At 45.7% G+C, this 24,435-nt stretch overlaps 1 protein-coding gene across 1 annotated transcript in view; it reads left to right on the top strand.

Annotated features, from left to right (window-relative positions):
- kank2 (KN motif and ankyrin repeat domains 2) overlaps positions 1–24,435 on the top strand; it is a 116,395-nt gene that overhangs the window by 44,088 nt on the left and 47,872 nt on the right. The window contains exon 2 of the mRNA XM_067973094.1: positions 8,209–8,333. The gene's annotated coding sequence lies outside the window, so the exon portion shown is untranslated. The remainder of the gene's footprint in view (positions 1–8,208; positions 8,334–24,435) is intronic.

Genomic DNA, 24,435 nt, shown 5'->3' on the forward strand with positions numbered 1-24,435 from the left:
ACTTGGTGTTGTAAAATTGTTTACAATTGTCAACCCCAGTCCATCACCGGCATCTCCACATCATCTCTATAACATGCCCTCTGTCTCTGTGCCCCTCTATAACATGCCCTATCTCTGAGCCTCTCTCTGTAACATGCCCTCTGCTTCTATGCCCCTCCCTCTATAAAGCCCCCTGTCTCTATAACCTTCCTTTCTCTACATGTCCCCTTTGTTTGTAATGTCCTCTCTCTAACATGCTGCGTCTCTATATAAAGAAAATAAAGAAATTGCATTTATATAATGCCTCAGGATGTCCCAAAGTACTGACAGATTACTCTTTGCGAAGTGCAGTCACTATTATATAGGCAAACACAGCAGCTAATTTGCACACAGCAAGATCCCACAAGTAGCAACCTGTCCTTGGTTGAATATTAAACACCCATCAAACTCCCCACTCTTCTTTGAATAAGGCCATGGGATCTTTTACGTCCACAAAAGAGGCAGATGAACAGCTTGTCTGAAAGAAAGCCCATTGACAGTGCAGCAGTCCCTCAGTACTGCACTGAAGTACATCTATGAGAAACCTGTCTCAGTGGTTTTTTAATGATGATTTACCTAAAGTAGCGTATGTTCCAGTGAAGTTATTGTGAGACCTGATGTGGCATTATCTTGTACATAGTCGTCCCATATCAGGTCCGGAGAAAAAATATCTTGCAAGCCAGTTTAAGCAGACTGCTGGAGTTTGTAATAATGTAACGAGCAAGTCAAACTGCACTGTTCTTTCAGGTCAGACGTTAAACTGAGGCCCTGTCTGCCCTCTCAGGTGGACTTAAAAGATCCCATGCCACTATTTCGAAGAAGAGCAGGGGAGTTCTCCCAGATGTCCTGGCCGATATTTATCCCTCATCCAGCATCGCTAAGAACAGATGATCTGGTCATTATCACATTTCTGTTTGTGGGATCTTGCTGTGCGCAAATTGGCCATAAAGCACTTTGGGATGTCCTGAGGTCGTGAAAGGCGCTATATAAATGCAAACCATTCTTTCTTTTTACAAGCCTCTCCCTATTACAGTCTCTCACCAAACTCTTGCTGAAATTTCATCCTAGCTCACAGTGGAAGTATTAGTCTGTGCAGAGACTCCAAACTCAGGAGCTGGCCCTGATACCAGCTCAGTTATTTATATGGTGGAGTAATTGTTGATGTGAGATTTGACTGTAATAGGAACATTCCGGTAAAATCAACGAGGCTGCGAGACAGTTATCGATGGACAGCCACGCCAATGATAATATGTAAAAGTAGAAAGCGAGAAGCAGCCGTCCACCCCACACATCCCTCAAGCATTGACCCTCCTCGAAGGCTTATTATTTATGGGATTCTCCTTACATGTTCCGGCTGGATTAGAGCCCTGCACATTGTCTGCAAATTCCTTAAATAAATTGGAACTTGTTTTGGAAATGGGATTGTGGCTGCAGGAGTGTGAGGGAGTGTCAGCAGATTCATTTCTATATTTCTCATGAAGCAGAGAGAGTGGGTGAGGAGAACAGAACAGTAACAGCCCAGAGGGTTCAAATCAGAGAGTGTTAGTGAGGGGTGTGGGGTAGATCAAAGAGTGTTACAGTGAGGGATGTGGGGTATATCAGAGTGTTACAGTGAGGGGTGTGGGGTAGATCAAAGAGTGTTACAGTGAGGGATGTGGGGTATATCAGAGTGTTACAGTGAGGGGTGTGGGGTATATCAGAGAGTGTTAGTGAGGGGTGTGGGGTATATCAGAGAGTGTTAGTGAGGGGTGTGGGGTATATCAGAGAGTGTTAGTGAGGGGTGTGGGGTATATCAGAGAGTGTTACAGTGAGGAGTGTGGGGTATATTAGAGAGTGTTAGTGAGGGGTGTGGGGTATATCAGAGTGTTACAGTGAGGGGTGTGGGGTATATCAGAGGGTTACAGTGAGGAGTGTGGGGTATATTAGAGAGTGTTAGTGAGGGGTGTGGGGTATATCAGAGTGTTACAGTGAGGGGTGTGGGGTATATCAGAGTGTTACAGTGAGGGGTGTGGGATATATCAGCGAGTGTTAGTGAGGGGTGTGGGGTATATCAGAGAATGTTACAGTGAGGAGTGTGGGGTATATTAGAGAGTGTTAGTGAGGGGTGTGGGGTATATTAGAGAGTGTTAGTGAGGGGTGTGGGGTATATCAGAGAGTGTTACAGTGAGGGGTGTGGGATATATCAGAGAGTGTTAGTGAGGGGTGTGGGATATATCAGAGAGTGTTAGTGAGGGGTGTGGGGTATATCAGAGAGTGTTACAGTGAGGGGTGTGGGGTATATCAGAGAGTGTTAGTGAGGGGTGTGGGGTATATCAGAGAGTGTTACAGTGAGGGGTGTGGGGTATATCAGAGTGTTACAGTGAGGGGTGTGGGATATATCAGAGAGTGTTAGTGAGGGGTGTGGGGTATATCAGAGAATGTTACAGTGAGGAGTGTGGGGTATATTAGAGAGTGTTAGTGAGGGGTGTGGGGTATATCAGAGAGTGTTACAGTGAGGGGTGTGGGGTATATCAGAGAGTGTTAGTGAGGGGTGTGGGGTATATCAGAGAGTGTTACAGTGAGGGGTGTGGGGTATATCAGAGAGTGTTAGTGAGGGGTGTGGGGTATGTCAGAGAATGTTACAGTGAGGAGTGTGGGGTATATTAGTGAGTGTTAGTGAGGGGTGTGGGGTATATCAGAGAGTGTTACAGTGAGGGGTGTGGGGTATATCAGAGAGTGTTACAGTGAGGGGTGTGGGGTATATCAGAGAGTGTTACAGTGAGGAGTGTGGGGTATATTAGAGAGTGTTACAGTGAGGGGTGTGGGGTATATCAGAGAGTGTTACAGTGAGGAGTGTGGGGTATATTAGAGAGTGTTAGTGAGGGGTGTGGGGTATATTAGAGAGTGTTACGGTGAGGGGTGTAGGGTGAAAGGGACAGTGTTATAGTGGGGGGGTGGGGTATGTCAGAGAATGTTATAGTGAGGGGGCCCCACCCATGCCCCCAAGAGTAGAAAGAAATATCGAGTCCTTCCAACCCACTTTCCCCCTCCCCATGCTCCATCCCCCAGAGCTACATTATCCTACCTCCTCCCAGTAATGCTGGCACAGTTTATCCATCCACTGTCTGGAGAAGCACAGGGGGAGAGTGTTCATCACAGCGACAATGCTGCTGAGCACTGATCTGTGTTGCAACCCCGACCTCAGAGCTGGAACAGATGGGGAATCAGTGCCGGTCTCTGTCCAACTCTCAGATAAACACAGCTTCGCTCGCACAGGCTGCTCTTTTCCTTCTTTCTCCAGCAAGTGTCTTTCTCGTGTCTGCCTGGGACCCCGATGCTTATTCGTTCCAGCTGTTGGCCTTTCCCTGTATAATGGTCTTTTTGTTGCACATTCACATGTTGCCAGGATATTTAAAGCTGGAGTCTCCTACCAGTGACTCTCCAGTCGATCATATCTCTTATACACACAATAAAAACCATGAAGTGGTCACGATAGGCACTGTATATTTTGTTTTGGGTGCAGGGGGGATGGAGAATAGTAAACAATTTGGTCATTGATTTATTTAATTGGTGTCTGTTTTGGGCTTGTGACTGCTAGTGTATGTTAACAAGATTGAATTAAAATCATCATCTTCAGATCCCTCTGCTGCCTCGCCTCACCTCCATCTGCCTCATGTCTCCTCCTGCAACCTTTGATCCTCCTACTCTGACCTTTTATGGATTCCCCCCTTCCCTTACCCCCACCACCACTGGCGGCAGAGCCTTTTCTTGCGTTTGTTCTCGGGACGTGGGCGTTGCTGGCATGTTTAGTTGCCCAGAGGGGCCCTCTTGAATCGCTGAAGCCCTTGTACAATTTTGTTGGAATCGTACAGCACAGAAGGAGGCCATTCAGCCCATCGTTTCTGTGCCGGCTCTTTGAAAGAGTTATCCAATTAGTCCCACTCCTCTGCTCTTTCCCCATAGCCCTGCAAATTTTTCCTCTTCAAATATTTATCCAATTCCCTTTTGAAAGTTATTATTGAATCTGCTTCCACCACTCTTTCAGACAGTGCGTTCCAGATCATAAAAAATTTTTTCCTCATGTCACCTCAGATTCTTTTGCCAATTACCTTAAATCTGTGTCCTCTGGTTACCAACCCTTCTGCCAGTGGAAATAGTTTCTCTTTATTTACTTATCAAAACGCCTTCATGATTTTGAACACCTCTATTAAATCTCTCCTTAACCTTCTCTGCCCTAAGAACAACCCCAGTTTCTCCAATCTCTCCATGTAACTGAAGTCTCTCGTCCCCGATACCATTCTAGTAAACCTCCTCTGCACCCTCTCCAAGGCCCTGACAACCTTCCTAAAGTGCGGTGCCTAGAATTGAACACAATACTCCAGCTGGGGCCTAACCAGTGTTTTATATTTAGCATAACTTCCTTGCTTTTGTACTCTATGCCTTTATTTATAAAGCCAAGGGATCCCATTTGCCTTTTTAACAGCCTTGTCCTGCCACCTTCAAAGACTTGTGTACGTACACCCCCAGGTCCCTCCGTTCCTGCACCCCCTTTAAAATTGTACCATTTAGTTTATGTTGCCTCTCCTCATTCTTTCTACCACACTTCCCTGCTTTAAATTTCATTAGGGAGGGAATTCCAGGATATTGACCCAGTAATGATGAAGGAGTGGGCAATACAAATCCAAGTCAGGATGGTGTGTGACTTGGAGGGGAACTTGAAGGTGATGGTGATCGGTAATAGATGTCGCAGGACTGTCAGTGTAACCCCTGGTGAGTTGCTACAATGCATCCTGTCGATCATACATACAGCAGCCACAGTGCGCTGGTTGTGGAGGGGTTCGATACTGAGTCAGCCAACTTGGCCCTACTCTCTCAAACCCCCTCAAGAACAATCAAGAGCAGGAACCCTGGTTGATTTTGCATTTCTTCTCCCTGGTTCAGAGAAGCCAATGATTGTTCCTCAACTGCTGCCTGGCTCAGATCAGCTAACTCGGCACTGACTGGTATCCTCTAGTCCGTATGGCTCAGTATCGCACCTCAGAGGTACATTCACCCCCTTAGGTTGTCAGAGGCGTTTCAATCATTGCATTATTGAGAAGACTACTTGAGTAGTCGAGGCCCATAGTAAGGGACACCACCAAGGGTGAAAGGTGATGAGGGACGACAAGATAAATCGTGCAATAGAGGTTAAGTCACATTGGTGTTAAAGGCCTGGCAATTGTGGAAAGCAGGGAACTAAAAGTTTCACAGCTTTGAGGTCCTGGAGAATGAGTTAGAGTAGGAGACGTTACAATGAGTCTGGATTTCAACACAATGAGGATGCAGGAAGAAGGAAGAATGCAAGGAGGATGATATGGAACTACATAGAATGTACAGCACAGAAACAGGCCATTCGGCCCAACTGCTCCATGCTGGTGTTTATGCTCCTCATGAGCCTCCTCCCACCCTATTTCATCTCACCCTATCAGCATAACCTTCTATTCCTTTCTACCTCATGTGTTTATCTAGCCTCCACTTAAATGCATCTGTGCCATTCGCCTCAACTACTCCTTGTGGTAGCAAGTTCCATATTCTTACCACTCTCTGGATAAAGAAGTTTCTCCTGAGTTTCCTATTGGATTTATTGGTGACTATCTTATATTTATGACCTCTTTTGGTCTCCCTCACAAGTGGAAACATCTTCTCTATGTCTGACCTATCAAACCCTTTCATACTCTTAACTACCTCTATCAGGTCACCCCTCAGTCTTTTCTAGAGAATTTGGAGTATTTGGAGTTTGGGAGGAAAGTTAAGGAGTGGTGGCCACACCAGTATCAGTAAAATGGAGATAAAAATAAAAGGAGCAGTTATGACGGAGATAGAGAGACATTGGAAGCCAGAAGATAGAGTGGCAAGTGCACCCAGTGGGAGGGAGGAGCCCAGCGCTACTCGAGAGCTTGCTGCTATGGTGTAATGAAGTGTTATCTGCTCTACCTGTGGATAGCCACTGACAGAAACACCCTGAAACCCTAAGTAGAAATTCAGTAAAACACGAGGCCAAACTCTTTATGGAATTAGAAATGAAAACAAAATTTTAAAAACCCCACTGCATTGTTGGACCAGTGTGACTCAGATGAGTTTATTTCTCTCTTTATGGGGAGTTGGAGCCCTGACAGTGAAGACAAAGTCACTGGGCTTTTCTGTGTCTTTATTGGGGGGACATCAAAGGAATGGTAAGAGTGAGTTTCACCTGGTTGATGCAACTGAGTTGCCCAGTCAGGTGAAAGTTCCCTGATGTATACAATTGTTCTCTCTTGTTTATTGACTGGGTAGAGAAGCCCCTTGTGTGTAATAAACTCAACCACAGATAGAGCTTTGCTGGCAGTCTAGATACATAGTCAACAAATGAGAAAGTTCATTTACATTTAGCATCTGGTTGCAATAATGCCCCTATTCTTTGAGGCTAAAGGTCGCAATTAAACACAGTTCTGGAGCTGAACTCCCACACAGAAGCTGAATGGTGCTTCAGAGGGACTGATGGGTGGGAGTCCGAGATTTTCCCGCCCAGTATGGAGTCTCAACATTTCAGTGTGAGGAATGTCTGGAATTTCTTTAAAGAAATAAAGAGATGGAGACAGAAATTGAGGGAGGAGGAGGCCTCGAGTTATTATTTTCCCTCCTTGTAGTGATGGAAGGGGTGTTGGTGGAGTTTCTGCACCTCCCTGACCTCCTCCCATCTCACAGGTACAAGGCCGCTTTATCTGAAGGCTGTAACAACTCCTGGCACAAGTAAAGGCCAGTGTGAGATTACTGCAGCCCTGCTCTGAAGACCATATCTCCAGTCAGGATATAATTAGAGATTCTTGGTTCTTATGGTCAGGATCACAGGTTGTTATGAGCATCTGGGCCTGCATTTTCACCGTTCTGTTGATATTGTGCGTTCCAAGACATTAACAGTGCCAAAGTGTACAAAACAGAATAAATGTTCCTCTCTGAGGCCTTGTGTATCATTACTTCAACAACTGGAAAGCAACAGATAAGCACCTGATGGATGAGTTTTTTTCCCCCTCAGTGGCCTTTGAATTTCCTGTGACTTCAATCTCTGTGTAGGGACCACCCTGCAAATATTGACATGTACCCAGGGCCACCCTGCAAATATTGACATGTACCCAGGGCATCCCTGCAAATATTGACATGTACCCAGGGCCACCCTGCAAATATTGACATGTACCCAGGGCATCCCTGCAAATATTGACATGTACCCAGGGCATCCCTGCAAATATCGACATGTACCCAGGACCTCCCTGCAAATATTGACATGTACCCAGGGCATCCCTGCAAATATTGACATGTACCCAGGACTTCCCTGCAAATATTGTCATGTACCCAGGGCCTCCCTGCAAATATTGACAAGTACCCAGGGCCCTCCTCCAAATATTGACATGTACCCAGAAACCCTTACAAATATTGACATGTACCCAGAGACTCCCTGCAAATATTGACAGAGTCCTGGGAACCAGCAGCAAATGCTGGCATGCTCCTGGGGATTTCCTGCGAATGTTGACAGGCCCTTGGAGACCCCCTTACTAACTTCCAAAACACGGTGTCAGGTACTCAAAGGAAAACAATGCAGTTTTTTTTATTGTTTAGCAACAGCAATCATGTAAGTCAACAATTACTTAATCTATCAATGTTCCTTTGCAACTTTCTGCTGCTATCCACACTACTTACTGTCCCACCTAATTTAGTGTCGTCAACATACTTGGATATATGGCTCTCTATTCCTTCATCTAGTTGGACCTAGAAGGTCCTGGGTTCAAGTCCCACTCCAGAGATTTGAGCACATAATCCAGGCTGACACTCTAGTGCAGTGCTGAGGGAGTGCTGCACTGTCAGAGTTGCCATCTTTTGGATGAGACGTTAAACCGAGGCCCTGTCTGCCCTCGCAGATGGACGTAAAAGACGCTCTTTGAAGAAGAGCAGGGGAGTTCTCCCCGGTGTCCTGGCTAATATTTATCCCTCAACCAGCATCACCACAGCAGATTATCTGGTCATAATCTCATTGTTGTTCATGGGATCTTGCTGTGCGCAAATTGGCTGCCGCATTTCCTACATTACAACAGTGACCACACTTCAAAAAAGTATTTAATTGGCTGTAAAGTGCTTTGGGATTTCCTGAGTTGGTGAGAGGCGCTATATAAATGTAAGTTCCTTCTCTTTTCACTCCTCCAGGTCTGTGGAGTAACCGAGCTGACTCCAGAGTCGGCCTCCCGTGGAACAGAACACTCCAAAGTTATGACCTTCACAGACAACGCTGTTCCTCTTGGACTCCGGATCGACGCAGACTGTTGAACTCGGTAAGAGCCCACGAAACCTGCAAATTTCGCAAAAGTTTTAACAGCAACATCCGAGAGTCTCGTTTAATGTTGACCCTTCAGCCGGGTGGGAATTGTAATTCCGAGGCCCGAATCAAACGCTGAATCTGCTCGCAACCTTGCCGAGCTACCTTTGACCCCGCCCCACCACCCCACACTGGGTCACCTGTAATCCTGGCCCCTCACGGGTAGTTACGAGGCCGGGGGGGAGGGTTTGGGAGGCTCCTCGGTCTTGCTGAGGATGTCACGGAGTCCAAATGAAGGGCACTGCACCCATAGATTGAAGCAGTGCACAGTAATATGTTCCTCTAACACGTGAGATGGAGATGGCGTGGACGGGGTGAGGGAGTGTTGGGAATGTGTTGTTCGATCCCAAGCTGATTGCTCGCATCCATCCGGCAGATGATCCCAATTATCCCAGAACAGCTGCCCGTTCTCTGTGCTCCGGTTATTTTCGTCGTCACATCTCACAGCAGACCCCCCCCACCTCCCCAGTATGGTAGCTATGGTTACAACACTACATCCTTAATTAAGGGTGGAGAGGCGGAGCCACTGGCTTTGCTGTGGGAATGAACATTTCCCTTTATAATTACAGCTGCTCATTGATAATCCAGAGTCTGTGAGAATGGATCTCACAAGGGAGCCCAAGGCTGAGACATTTCACAAACATGATTAGTGTAATTTCAGACAGGAGGATGCAGAGGAGATTTACCAGAATGGTACCAGGGATGAGGGACTTCAGTTATGTGGAGAGACTGGAGAAGCTGGTTTGCTCTCCTCACAGCAGAGAAGGTTAAGGGGAGATTTAATTGAGGCGTTCAAAATTCTGAAGGATTTTGATAGAGTAAATAAGGAGAAACTGTTTCCAGTGGCAGAAGGGTCGGTAACCAGAAGACACAGATTTAAGGTAATTGGCAAAAGAACCAGAGGGGAGATGAGGAGAATTTTTTTAAGCAGCGAGATGTTATGATCTGAAATGCACTGCCTGAAAGGGTGGAGGAAGCAGATTCAATAATAACTTTTAAAAGGGAATTGGATATACACTTGAAAGGGAAACATTTGCAGGGCTATGGAAAAGAGCAAGGCAATGGGACTAATTGGATAGCTCTTTCAAAGAACCCGCACAGGCATGATGGGCCGAGTAGCTTCCTTCTGTGCTGTATGATTCTATGAGTGTAACTTAAGGATTTAAAGCAGCTCTAACGTTTACCTTGTTGGGGTCCAGAGGAGGGTGAACTATTCTTGCCCCTCTCCTGAATTTTATATCGCAGCGTCAGATATCTGTATGAATCAACATTTATTCTAGGGGTGGATAATTATCTGATACTTCAATTCCTGTAATGTTTTGGTGTGCCCTTTAATAGGAGGGACATCCGGTCTGTCGGTGTCTGCGACAGCCTCCTACAGGGGGCGCCGTTCCAGTTTTGCGGGGGGGGGGGTGCAATCTCCCATCATGCCTCACTAGGTCCCAGCACGACGGTCAATGTCGTTACGTCCTCCGTCCTTCGAGCTGACTCCGCAATGTTTTTGGAGAGTCCGAAAATGTTCTTTTAAAAAAAATTTCAGTGAAAAGAGAAAAATGATAGAAAATCCTGAAAGAACTTGTCAAACACCCGAGTATTCGCGCTGTGTCTGAAACGGCCTCCAAAACATCTGTGGCAGCGGTTCAGGCCACAGCTGTTACAACTCATGCTGATGTGACCTTTCACTGCAATGGCTTGCAAAACCACCCTGAGTGTAGACTAGACTCGTCTTCTCTCAAATATAGAAGATTAAGGGGTGATCTAGTTGAAGTGTTTAAGATGATTAAAGGCTTTGATAGGATAGATAGAGAGAAATTATTTCCTCTGGTGGAAGAGTCCAGAACAAGGGGACATAACCTTAAAATTAGAGCTAGGCCGTTCAGGGGTGATGTCAGGAAGCATTTCTTCCCACAAAGAGTAGTGGAAATCTGAACTCTCTCCCCCAAAAAGCTGTCAAGGCTGGGGGTCAATTGAAAATTTCAAAACTGAGATTGATAGATTTTTGTTGGGTGAGGGTATTATTGGATATGAAACCAAGATGGGTAAATGGAGTTGAGATACCGATCAGCCATGATCTAATTGAATGGCAAAACAGGCTCGAGGGGCTGAATGGCCTCCTCCTGTTCCTCTTTTCCTGAGCATTCTGAGATTACTAGGCCATGACAAACAGAGTTACTACAAATCCACAAAATGGCACGGTTGCAAGAATATGGCAGACTTGGCATCTGTGTCCTTGTTGGGAGCTCGCTCTGCTGCCAGTTTGTTTAGGATGTGCCACTCGTTGCTCACAAAGTGGTTCTCAGATGTACAGAGCTTTGGTCCAGTGCCACCTGGATGACTAGGCACAATTCTGGTCACTGTGTGTTATGACACCCAGGCATTGGCGAGGGGGCAGCAACGGGCAACTAAATTCATAGCTGGGATTGGGCACCTGAGTTAGAAGGAGGGGCTGCAGAATGCTGGGAATGTTAACCTTTTCAGACAGTATAAAATGTAGTAAATTGCAACGTGAGATATTAAAGTATCAAACAGCTGGCATTGGGTGAATCCAGACGAAAGGATTGGCAGCAAACATTTTCAGAGGATAATGTGGGAGAGAGGTACAGAGGCAGAGAGAGAGAGAGACACACACATAGACAGAGAGAGACACACACACATACACACAAACACACACACACACAGACGGACATAGAGAGACACAGAGACAGACAGGCAGAGGGAGACAGACAGACAGAAACAGACAGACAGAAGTAGACAGACAGAGAGAGGCAAACAGAGAGAGGTAGACAGACAGTGATAAGGAGAGACAAATAGAGAGACAGAGAAACAGAGCGAGAGAAAGAGCGAGAAAGATAGAGAGAGACAGAGAGAGACAGACAGACAGAGAAACAGAACGAGGGAGACAGAAAGACAGACAGAGAGAGACACAGAGAAACAGAGCGAGAGAGATAGAGAGGGACAGACAGAGAGACAGAGAGAGACACACACAGAGAAAGACAGAGACAGACAGACAGAGACACACACACAGAAAGATAGAGAGAGACAGACAGAGAGAGAGACACACAGAGAAAGACACATGATGGGAGAGTAGTTACTTCTTTCAGTGTGACAGAGTGTTTCCGCATCAGATTATCGACCACAGAGATTGGAGGAGATATTACCCTGCTAATAATCTGCTAGACTGTATTAAAAATTAACCAATTTTAACCCCTCTGATGTGCAGATTTTGTAGCCTGCTACTAAATTCTCCATCCTTGAATCTGGTCAGATGGTTAGATTAGGTGCCGAGATCCCTCTACAAGAAAACACTTTACCCCTCTCTGGAGTAGCAGCACTTCCAGCGGTGTGGAAGCAGGTTACCTAGCCACTATCTCGGCCTGGGTATGACATGAGGCCTGGCAGACCCAGAAATGGGAAGCAAATATGTGAACAAAATGGGGAACTGTTGCCCACCAGGGATCAAACTGTGGCTGTCCCCAGAATCGTATCAAATTTGATTGATAATGGAACCCATGACCGAAGATCTTCGTCCCATTCGTCAAGCAGGAGCAGGCTCAAGGGGCCGTATGGCCTACTCTTGCTCCTATTTCTTGTGTTCATTGGTCCACAATCAGTGCAAACCCAGATCCCAGAGGTGAAAGGGGAGCTCACAGCTCCCTTGAGAGCGATGAGACCAACCATCGTTCTGACTGGCCTGGATTCCCACTCGGGCCCCTAGAGGTGGTAGGTCAGTGTTGTAACACACTGTGACCCAGTCGCTGGAAATAATTGCCTTTCTACATTGGGTTTTTATGTGCTATTTTACAGAATCATTTATTTATTTTTAATAAAGATGAGCTATTTTCATTTGTGAGCCCAGACATACTGTCCTGACTATTCACATTCCAGCCTCGCTGCTGCGGATGTTGCCGTCTGGGTCAGTGCTCAGTTCTCAAAGGACTAAAATGAACTCACTTATTACAAAGGAATCCTTTTAATCGGTTTATTTATCCTGGGCAACCCAGCTAGAATACATTAGAGCAAGAGAGGCTGATACTGGCTGACCAGGGATGATAGATTCTAGGCGGGCAGAGTGACTGACAAGCTGACTGTGACTGCCACAAGGCTGGGTCCACCAGTCAGGTTACATTTATTGTCCCATCGTCCTGCGTGACTTGGTTTCATTTTAAGAGTCAGGTGATTTCAACTGAAATTTGGAACTACTTCAAATAATTTACATGGTCCCTGACAAAATGATGTCTTTGAGGTACTCACGGCCCAGGTTAATTTTCTTCATGTGTTCGTCACACGGTTTGTGATGTAGTGTGTATGGCCTAGAAATGACTGCATGTGCTATTGACTTAACATGTTCCTACACTAATCTTACACACTTTAATTTCAAGATTGATATCTAAGACTTTAAGAAGCTCCACAGGACTGATCCCTCTCTGTTTTGCACACTGCCTGATCTGGTGAGGTTCTGCCTCCCAAGGGGCTTGGTCCATTCAGGTCTGTACAGTGGAAGTGAATGGGAGAGGATTGGTCCATAGGGATTCCACTCAATGGGAGTGAATGGGAGAGGATTGGACAGTTGGGATTCCACTCAATGGGAGTGAATGGGAAAGGGATTGGACAATTGGGATTCTACACAATGGGAGGGGATTGGTCCATTAGGATTCTGTCTTTCGTTCAAGTATATATTAATTTAGAGTTCAGTACATCTCAGATATCTTTCATTACAGCTGTGTCACCTCCTTTTTCTGTATCTTTACTCTGCGGATGAACATAAACACAACACGTCAGCTCTCTCCTACGGTTGAAACTGAGATTTAAATGCTATTCAAAATGTTGCTGCCTGCTGTTATAGGACAGTGTAGAGGAAGCTTTACTCTGTATCTTACCCGTGCTGTACCTGCCCTGGGAGTGTTTGATGGGACAGTGTAGAGGAAGCTTTACCCTGTATCTAACCTGTGCTGTACCTTCCCCTGGGAGTGTTTGATGGGACAGTGTAGAGGGAGCTTCACTCAGTATCTAACCCGTGCTGTACCTGCCCTGGGAGTGTTTGATGGGACAGTGTAGAAGAAGCTTTACTCTGTTATCTGACCTGTGCTGTACCTGCCCTGGGAATGTTTGATGGGACAGTGTAGAGGGAGCTTTACTCAGTATCTAACCCGTGCTGTACCTGCCGTGGGAGTGTTTGATGGGACATTGTAGAGGGAGCCTTACTCTGTATCTAACCCGTGCTGTACCTGGTCTGGGAGGGTTTGATGGGGCAGTGTAGAGGGAGCTTTACTCTCTATCTAATCCTTGCCATACCTGCCGTAGGAGTGTTTGATGGGACAGTGTAGAGGGAGCTTTACTCAGTATCTAACCCGTGCTGTACCTGGTCTGGGAGGGTTTGATGGGGCAGTGTAGAGGGAGCTTTACTCTGTATCTAACCCGTGCTGTACCTGCCCTGGGAGTGTTTGATGGGGCAGTGTAGAGGGACCTTTACTCTGTACCTAACCCATGCTGTACCTGAGTTGGGAGTGTTTGATGGGACAGTGTAGAGTGAACTTTATTCTGTATCTAACCCATGCTGTACCTGAGTTGGGAGTGTTTGATGGGACAGTGTAGAGTGAGCTTTACTCTGTATCTAACCTGTGCTGTACCTGAGTTGAGCGTGTTTGATGGGACAGTGTAGAGTGAGCTTTACTCTGTATCTAACCTGTGCTGTACCTGAGTTGGGAGTGTTTGATGGGACAGTGTAGAGTGAGCTTTATTCTGTATCTAACCCATGCTGTACCTGAGTTGGGAGTGTTTGATGGGACAGTGTAGAGTGAGCTTTATTCTGTATCTAACCTGTGCTGTACCTGAGTTGGGAGTGTTTGATGGGACAGTGTAGAGTGAGCTTTACTCTGTATCTAACCTGTGATGTACCTGCCCTATATGTGAAGCTCTTTGAGAGATGTGATGAGGAGTTGTATAAATGTCGGCTGACTATTTTATGGTGAAACCTTTTCAGTCGAACTTTGTTTATCTTCCCATGTTGTGAAAGTCTAAATTTGTCTGAAAGCTGATGTTCTGCTCCCCTCCCCACAATCCATTTCCTCCCTCTCACCGGAGAATGGAAACGTGACATCTCCCTAGAGGCAACGGTGACGGTGGGAGGGAGAAGGGGGAGAGACACGATGAGGATAGACAACCAGCTGCTACAGATGTGTGGCACTCTGCGTCTGGGCACTGATGGAAGGAGGAGAAATCGAACTGACATATCCTAAATATTATTGAAATGTTGGTTGGAATGATTTGGCTGGACCCCATTCCTCAGCTGATATTTATCTCCATTTCCCAGAAAACAACTTCCAGAACGAAACAACCTCATTGTGTTTATTTTCCTGCTACTTAGTGATGTCACTGCCAGCCCGTAGGACGAGGTCCTGGGGTAAATATTAAATACCAGGATTCCACTGACAATACGCTGCACACTGACTCGAATCATTAGTTACGTAATTGTTCACTATAATCAGCAGGATTAATCCGAACCTCCTGGGAGGATGTTTGTTATACTGGGAGGCTCCACACGCTCTCACCCGGGTGTCCGATTAACCCCCAAACATTCCCCAAGGACTGGAAGGAGAGCTTGTGAGTTTTGTCTGGAGCTCCTTCTCCTGTACAGCGATCCTGAGAGGAAATGCTTCTGCCAGTGGCTAAAAAAAAAATGTTCCGTTTGTTTTCTCTGAAAATGAATTCCATATACGGCGAGATTGGGCGATTCAGCTCCACTCATCTCTGCCAGCTCCCTATTAATGACAGCTGGCTTGCTGACCCCAGGCACCAGAGCTTAAAAATGTGAACTGTGTTTTTTTCCTGCACGGCAGTGAGCTCAAACTACAAGGTGTCAGCCGTGGTAAGAAATGCCGGCCTTGCCAGTGGTGGCCGTGTCCCGAGAATGAATAATAAAAATAAACCAGCCAGTTGAAGTCACATGTTTGTACATCTTCCTCTATTTTACACAAATGTAAGGGATCTTACAACACCAGGTTATAGTCCAACATTTTACACAATGAATATCGAGACCCACTAGCTGCTCTGTTTCTAGCCTTGCGTTTCTCCCCAGCTTACACTGAGTGACTCTTTAAGAACAGAGTCCCGATCGTCCCTTGCCAATGGACATGTGAGACGGGTGCCCGGTAAACACACTTCCACTGTTGCAGCATTGTCAGCCGTGGCTCAGTTGGTAGCACTCTCGCCTCTGAGTCGGACGGTCGTGGGTTCAAACACCACTCCAATGACTTGAGCACGTAATCCAGGCTGACTCTCCCAGTGCGGTACTGAGGGAGTGCTGCACTGTCGGAGGTGCCGTCTCTCAGATGAGGCCCCGTCTGCCCTCTCAGGTGGATGTAACAGATCCCATGGTGTTATTTCGATGAAGAGCGGGAGAGTTCTCCCCAGTGTCCTGGGCAATATTTATCCCTCAACCAACATCACTGAAACAGATTATCAGGTCATTTAGCTCACTGCTGTTTGTGGGAGCTTGCTGTGCGCAAATTGGTCTGCTGTGTTTCTCTGCATTATAACAGTGACTATACTTCATTGGCTGTAAAGCGCTTTGGGACGTCCTGAGGTCGTGAAAGGCGTTATATAAATGCAAGTCTTTCTTTACAGAGAGGGTGGCGTTTTGTTGCACCTACCCCCTCCTCCCCTGAAGGTGCTGATTCCTGCTGGACTACAGTTCCATGAGCTTTGGCTGCCAGCCCTCTCCCCCACAGTACCTCAAACAAGTTTGAGCCGAGGCAGTGAGTGTCAGCACAATATTCCACCATGGGAGGCATCACCCAATCCTGTCCACCTTGACATCCATACCCACACATTTTCCAGCAGAAATCACCAGATCGCGATTAGGGCCGGAACCCTAGTGAATTGTTTTTTTTTCTCTTTCCCCTCTCTAATCAAGAATGTTGATGCCACTTTTCTTGACATCATTGCTGAGATCGGCACAGACTCGGGATGAGACCTGGGATTTCCCTGGTCTGTATGAGTCAGTGGCAAATGTTGATATCTTTCTGCGAAATGAGTAAGAAACGGCTGATGAAACAGGGGCCAAGGGAATAGCCACTTCTCGTGTGTCTGAGTCGCTGACCGGTCTGTAATCTGTGCCCCATTCCTGCTGCTTGGAGCATGAGCCTGGGGTCACACTACTTCAGACAGGCACGGCTGACAGACGCCGAGCTTCAGACTGTCCCACCCCGGCTGGCTGGAGCGACCTGCTTAGTCCAGGTTTGCCAACCCTCCAGGATTGTCCTGGAGTCTCCAGGAATTACAGATTAATCTCCATGTCACTACAGCAAACACCCGGGAGAAAAATCACAAGGGCATTAAAAAGAATTGTGTGCTTGTTTTTCATTTTCTTTCCTTTATGAGTTATAAAAATATTGGAGATGGGGGGAGAGGAAAGAAAAGGCTGTTCAACCGGATGGGGCGGTTGGAGGCGGGAGGTCATGTGATGAAACCTCCAGGAATACGCACGACCGGAGTTGGCAACCCTTACTGGAGAGACGTGCTTGCTCCTCAATGCCTGCTCCAAGAATTTCTGTCGCGAGCAGAGGATTCAGTGTTAAAAATAACATTTTTGGAAAGCTGGACTTGTTTTTAATGCACAGGGTTACCAGAGTCTCTTGAGAGATTTGAAACAGGAAATGGATCCTCGAATGGCCAGACCCCACCTTTCCTGCCTCTTATCCTGCCTCTTCCATCTGATCATACTCACAGACCCACAGTACACACTGTACAGAGGAAAATGTCAAACAAATTTTATTCACTAAAAAGGGAATGCAGCTCAATCCCACTCCAAATACAGACATAGCTCAGAACCAAGCATCGAGATCCAGCTGGGAAGATCCTAGCCTTCCGCTGCAACCAGTTCGAATCCCGCACCGAGCCGATTTCTCTCCCATTATATACAATCTAAACGGGTCAAACCACTTCCCAACATTCCCGCTGTATAGAATCCCAGTGGAATCATTACATCCCATTCACTGTAGTTACAAAGGGCCAAACCACTTGGAAACGCAGGAATGCACAGAACCGGAAAGGCCCACTGTGCCAATCTGGCCGACCTCCAAGTGTGTCATACTGTGTTTTATTGTCTCTAATACCCTCCCCGTTCACTTCTCTCACACAGGATCTCACACTGTCCCACCCATTGTGTAAAAGAAAGAGAGACTTGCATTTATATAGCGCCTTTCACGACCTCGGGACGTCCCAAGGCGATTTACAGCCAATTAAGTACTTTTGAAGTGCAGTTACTGTTGTAATGTAGGAAACGCGGCAGCCAAATTACGCACAGCAAGATCCCGCAAACAGCAATGTGACTAGATAACCTGTTTTTAGTGATGTTGGTTGAGGGATAAATATTGGCGCCAGGATACCGGGGAGAACTCCCCTGCACTTCTTCGAAATAGTGCCATGGGATCTTGAGAGAGCAGACATGGCTTCGGTTTAACGTCTCATCCGAAAGACGGCACCTCCGACAATGCTGCACTATGTAAGGGTCTGCACTTAAGTAGCAATTCACTGGGTGAAACACATTGAGAAGTTATGACGTGATACGGTGATTATATAACTATTATTTAGTTGTTTATTGGCTGTGGTGTTGCACATGGGGAGCAAGACTATAGTTTTCAGGCGAAGTGTGTTAGAGGGTGGGGGAATAATTGGACCAGGGTGAGCAAACATAATTCAACACCCATTTCAAAGTTGGATATAATTTCTTTATTTTAATATTTCCATTTTAAATTTCTATGTCCACATTAATAACAGAATGTCATGTTGTAATGCACCCTCTTGCCACTGGAGGTGCTGCAGTGCCCCCACTGGAAAGAAGGTGTAATGACAGTGTGACAAGTTTACATAGGCAGTTTCCATTATAAATGTGGACATTGGAATTTATAATGGAAAAGTTGACAGGAAGTGCGCACAGATGTAAGAGTTTTAATATATTACTAGATTCATTTTGTTTTTATAAAATTCCAAAGGGCCTTTAACGTAGGAAAACGACCCAAGGCGCTTCACAGGAGTGATTATCAAACAAAATTTGATACCGAGCCACATAAGGAGATATTGGGACAGTTGGTCAAAGAGGTAGGTTTTAAGGAGCATCTTAAAAGAGGAGAGAGAGGTTCAGGGAGGGAATTGAAGAACTTAGGGGCTAGGCAGCCGAAGGCATGGCCGCCAATGGCGGAACGATGGAAATCGGGGGATGCGCAAGAGGCCAGAATTGGAGGTACACGGAGATCTTGGAAGGCTGTAGGGCTGGAGGAGGTTTCAGAGATAAGAACATAAGAACATAAGAAATAGGAGCAGGAGGAGGTATATGGCCCCTCGAGCCTGCTTCACCATTCAATAAGATCATGGCTGATCTTCAACCTCAACTGCACTTTCCTGCCCAATCCCCATATCCCTTGATTCCCTTAGAGTCCAAAAATCTATCCATCTCAGCCTTGAATATATTCAATGACTCAGCATCCGCAGCCCTCTGGGGTAGAGAGTTCCAAAGATTCACAACCCTCAGAGTGAAGAAATTTACATAAGAACATAGGAACATAAGAAACAGGAGCAGGAGTAGGCCAATCGGCCCCTCGAGCCTGCTCCGCCATTCATTAAGATCATGGCTGATCTGATCCTAACCTCAAATCTAAATTCATGTCCAATTTCCTGCCCGCTCCCCGTAACCCCTAATTCCCTTTACTTCTCGGAAACTGTCTATTTCTGTTTTTAATTTATTTAATGATGTAGCTTCCACAGCTTCCTGGGGCAGCAAATTCCACAGACCTACTACCCTCTGAGTGAAGAAGTTTCTCCTCATCTCAGTTTTGAAAGAGCAGCCCCTTATTCTAAGATTATGCCCCCTAGTTCTAGTTTCATCCATCCTTGGGAACATCCTTACCGCATCCACCCGATCAAGCCCCTTCACAATCTTATATGTTTCAATAAGATCGCCTCTCATTCTTCTGAACTCCAATGAGTAGAGTCCCAATCTACTCAACCTCTCCTCATACGTCCGCCCCCTCATCCCCGGGATTAACCGAGTGAACCTTCTTTGTACTGCCTCAAGAGCAAGTATGTCTTTTCTTAAGTATGGACACCAAAACTGTATGCAGTATTCCAGGTGCGGTCTCACCAATACCTTATATAACTGCAGCAATACCTCCCTGTTTTTATATTCTATCCCCCTAGCAATAAAAGCCAACATTCCGTTGGCCTTCTTGATCACCTGCTGCACCTGCATACTAACTTTTTGATTTTCTTGCACTAGGACCCCCAGATCCCTTTGTACTGCAGTACTTTCCAGTTTCTCACCATTAAGATAATAACTTGCTCTCTGATTTTTCCTGCCAAAGTGCATAACCTCACATTTTCCAATATTGTATTGCATCTGCCAAATCTCCGCCCACTCACCCAGCCTGTCTATATCCCCTTGTAGGTTTTTTATGTCCTCCTCACTCTCTACTTTCCCTCCCATCTTTGTATCATCTGCAAACTTTGATATGTTACACTCAGTCCCCTCCTCCAAATCGTTAATATAGATTGTAAAGAGTTGGGGACCCAGCACCGACCCCTGCGGAACACCACTGGCTACTGGTTGCCAGTCCGAGAATGAACCATTTATCCCAACTCTCTGCTTCCTGTTAGATAACCAATCCTCCACCCATGCCAGAATATTACCCCCAATCCAGTGATTCTTTATCTTGAGCAATAATCTTTTATGTGGCACCTTGTTGAATGCCTTCTGGAAGTCTAAATACACTACGTCCACTGGTTCCCTTTATCCACCCTGTACGTTATGTCCTCAAAGAACTCAAGCAAATTTGTCAGACATGACTTCCCCTTCGTAAAGCCATGCTGACTTTGTCCTATTAAATTATGTTTATCCAAATGTTCCACTACTGTCTCCTTAATAATAGACTCCAAAATTTTACCTACCACAGATGTTAGGCTAACTGGTCTATAATTTCCAGCCTTCTGCCTACTACCCTTTTTAAATAAGGGTGTTACATTAGCAGTTTTCCAATCTGCCGGGACCTTTGCCGAGTCCAGAGAATTTTGGAAAATTATTACCAAAGCATCCACAATCCCTACTGCCACTTTCCTCAAGACCTAGGATGTAAGCCATCAGGTCCAGGGGATTTATCCGCCTTGAGTCCCATTAATTTACTGAGTACCAATTCCTTAGTGATTTTAATCGTATTTAGCTCCTCCCCCCGTAGAGTCCCCTGTTTGTCCAGTGTTGGGATATTCTTAGTGTCCTCTACCGTAAAGACTGAAACAAAATATTTGTTCAGCATTTTTGCCATCTCCATGTTTCCCACCATTAATTTCCCGGTCTCATCCTCTAAGGGACCTACGTTTGCCTTAGCCACCCTTTTTCTTTTTATATAACTGTAGAAACTCTTGCTATCTGTTTTTATATTTTTTGCTAATTTATTTTCATAATCTATCATCCCTTTCTTAATCAATCCTTTAGTTACTTTTTGCTATCTTTTGAAGACTTCCCAATCTTCTATCCTCCCACTAAGTTTGGCTACCTTATATGTCCTTGTTTTTAGTCGGATACTATCCTTGATTTCTTTACTTAGCCACGGATGGCTGACATTTCTTTTACACCCTTTTTTCCTCAGTGGAATATATTTTTTTGAAAGTTGTAAAATAACTCCTTGAATGAACACCACTGCTCATGTACCGTCTTACCCTTTAATCTATTTTCCCAGTCCACTTTAATCAATTCCGCTCTCATACCATCATAGTCTCCTTTATTCAAGCTCAGTACGCTTGTTTGAGAACCAACCTTCTCACCCTCTAATTGGATATGGAATGTAACCATGTTATGGTCACTCATTCCAAGGGGATCCTTAACTAGGACATTATTAATTAATCCTGACTCATTACACAGGACCAGGTCCAAGGTTGCTTGCCCCCTTGTAGGATCAGTTACATACTGCTCAAGAAATCCATCCCTAATACACTCAATAAACTCTTCCTCAAGGCTGCCCTGCCCAATTTGATTTGTCCAGTTAATATGATAGTTAAAATCCCCCATAATTATAGCTGTTCCCTTATTACATGCCCCGACTATTTCCTGATTAATACTTCTTCCAGCAGAGTTGCAACTATTAGGAGGCCTATATACTACGCCCACTAGTGTTTTTTCCCCCTTATTATTCCTTATCTCTACCCAAACTGTTTCATTATCCTGATCCTTTGTCCCAATATCATTTCTCTGTTTTACAGTGATTCCTTCCTTTATTAACATAGTCACCCCACCTCCCCTTCCTTCCTGCCTGTCCTTCCTGATTGTTAAATACCCTGGCATATTTAATTCCCAGTCGTTGTCACCCTGCAGCCATGTTTCTGTAATGGCCACAAGATCATACCCATACGTAGTTATTTGTGCCGTTAACTCGTCCATTTTGTTACGAATGCTACGTGCATTCAGATAAAGAGCTTTCAAATATGTTTTGTGACACTTAGTTCCTGCTTTTTCCTTTTTTAACACTTTACCTTTTACTCCATGCCTTCTTTCCCTTTCTGACACGCTTTCCTCTGTCTCCCTGCTCAGGTTCCCAACCCCCTGCCACAGCTTTGATGCTGGGTTAATCGCCTTACGCCTTTTAGTTTTTATTTTATCTGTCGTGCCTAAAGTACACTTTCTTTCCACTGCTCTACGCTTTTCCCTTTCTCTTGTTCTTGAACAACTGTTTGTACTATTTGTATTGTAGATTTCCCCTGGGTTTTCCCCTCTCTTGCTGCTCTCAACTTTATTCCCTTCTGACTCCCCGCTCAGGTTCCCATCCCCCTGCCACTCTAGTTTAAACCTTCCCCAACAGCACTAGCAAACACCCCCGCGAGGACATTGGTCCCGGTCCTGCTCGGGTGTAACCCGTCCCGCTTGTACAGGTCCCACCTTCCCCAGAACCGGTCCCAATGTCCCAGGAATCTAAATCCCTCCCTCCTACACCATCCCTGCAGCCAAATTTCTCCTCATCTCAGTCTTAAATGGCCGACCCCTTATCCTGCGACTATGCCCCCTAGTTCTAGACTCTCCAGTCAGGGGAACAACCTCTCAGCATCTACCCTGTCAAGCCCTCTCAGAATCTTATATGTTTCAATGGAATCACCTCTCATTCTTCTAAACTCCAGAGAGTATTGGCCCATTCTACTCAACCTCTCCTTATAGGACAACCCTCTCATCCCAGAAATTAATCTATTGAACCTCCGTTGCACCGCCTCTAAGGCAAGTATATGCTTCCTTAGATAAGGAGACCAAAACTGTACACAGTACTCCAGGTGTGGTCTCACCAAAGCCCTGTACAACTGTAGCAAGACTTCCCGACTCTTGTACTCCAACCCCCTTGCAATAAAGGCCAACGTGCCATTTGCTTTCCTATCTGCCTGCTGTACCTGCATGCTAACTTTTTGTGTTTCTTGTACGAGGGCACCCAAGTCTCTCTGGACACCAACATTTAACAGTTTCTCACCATTTAAAAAATATTCTGTTTTTCTATTCTTCCTACCAAAGTGAATAACCTCACATTTCCCCACATTATGCTCCATCTGCCATCTTCTTGCCCACTCACTTAACCTGTTTATATCCCTTTGCAGACTCTTTGTGTCCTCCTCATTGCTTACTTTCCCACCTAGCTTTGTATCGTCAGCAAACTTGGATACATTACACTCAGTCCCTTCATCCAAGTCATTAATATAGATTGTGAATAGCTGAGGCCCAAGCACTGATCCTTGCGGCACCCCACTAGTTACAGCCTGTCAATCTGAGAATGGAGATAGGATGGGACGAAGCCATGGAGGGGTTTGAACGCAAGGATGAAAATTTTAAAATCAAGGCGTTGCCGGACCGGGGGCCAATGTAGGTCAGCGAGCCCCGGGGGTGGTGGGTGAACGGAACTTGGTGCGAGTTAGAATACGGGCAAAGTTTTGGATGAGCTGAAGTTTACAGAGGGTGGAAGAACAGACACGACAAGTTAGCGCCTTTACAGGAAGGAGGAGAGAAGTGTGAGAAATGTGGGCATTAAACTGTACTCTTACCCAGACATATGTGTCCAGGGCCTTCATTGAAAGGGAGACAACCCAGGAAAGAGAGAGTGGTCTGTGTTGTCCTCTGTCATTCAGGAGCTGAAATACACAGAAGTGCCCAGTGGCCCGAGAGTTAACTCCAGCTGATCTCAGACCTTCTTGTTACAAATTATTCCCCTGATCCTGTTGATGCTGTTTAGATACTGTACACACTGATTTGTTAAAAAAAAGGTGAGTCAGGCCCTCAGAAGCAATGAGTCAGAGTTTGGGGAGATTTAACACGCAGACATAAACTGAGATTGTCTAGAGCGATTTATCAACCAGGGAAAGGACAGGCTTTTTATAGAGACAAGAAGGTAATTGCCTATTGCAGCCTTTTTGTTTAATTGATTTATTGCTTTCTGACGACATGCAGTATCCACCTCCCCTCTGGTGCATTAGCGAACGATGAGGGATAGAGTTTATATAACAGAGAGGCTCACAGGCAGTAATGTTTTTATTTGATTAAGATTGCACAGTTACTTGAAAACCAAACCTCACTTCCAGACGTTGAGGCACTCTGTGTGTTTCTGAGGGTCTGTGTTTCTGAGGGTCTGTGTTTCTGAGGGTCTGTGTTTCTGAGGGTCTGCATTTCTGAGGGTCTACATTTCTGAGGCTCTGCGTTTCTGAGGGTCTGTGTTTCTGAGGCTCTGTGCTGCTGAGGCTCTGTGTGTTTCTGAGGCTCTGTGTGTGTTTCTGAGGCTCTGTGTTTCTGAGGCTCTGTGTTTCTGAGGCTCTGTGTTTCTGAGGTTCTGTGTTTCTGAGGCTCTGTGTGTGTTTCTGAGGGTCTGTGTTTCTGAGGCTCTGTGTGTGTTTCTGAGGCTCTCTCTGTTTCTAAGGTTGTGTGTGTTTCTGACGCTCTGTGTAATTCTGAGGCTCTGTGTGTGTTTCTGAGGCTCTGTGTTTCTGAGGGTCTGTGTTTCTGAGGGTCTGTGTTTCTGAGGTTCTGTGTTTCTGAGGCTCTGTGTTTCTGA

The sequence above is a fragment of the Heptranchias perlo genome, chromosome 37, assembly GCF_035084215.1.
Source record: "Heptranchias perlo isolate sHepPer1 chromosome 37, sHepPer1.hap1, whole genome shotgun sequence".
Lineage (NCBI taxonomy): Eukaryota > Metazoa > Chordata > Chondrichthyes > Hexanchiformes > Hexanchidae > Heptranchias > Heptranchias perlo.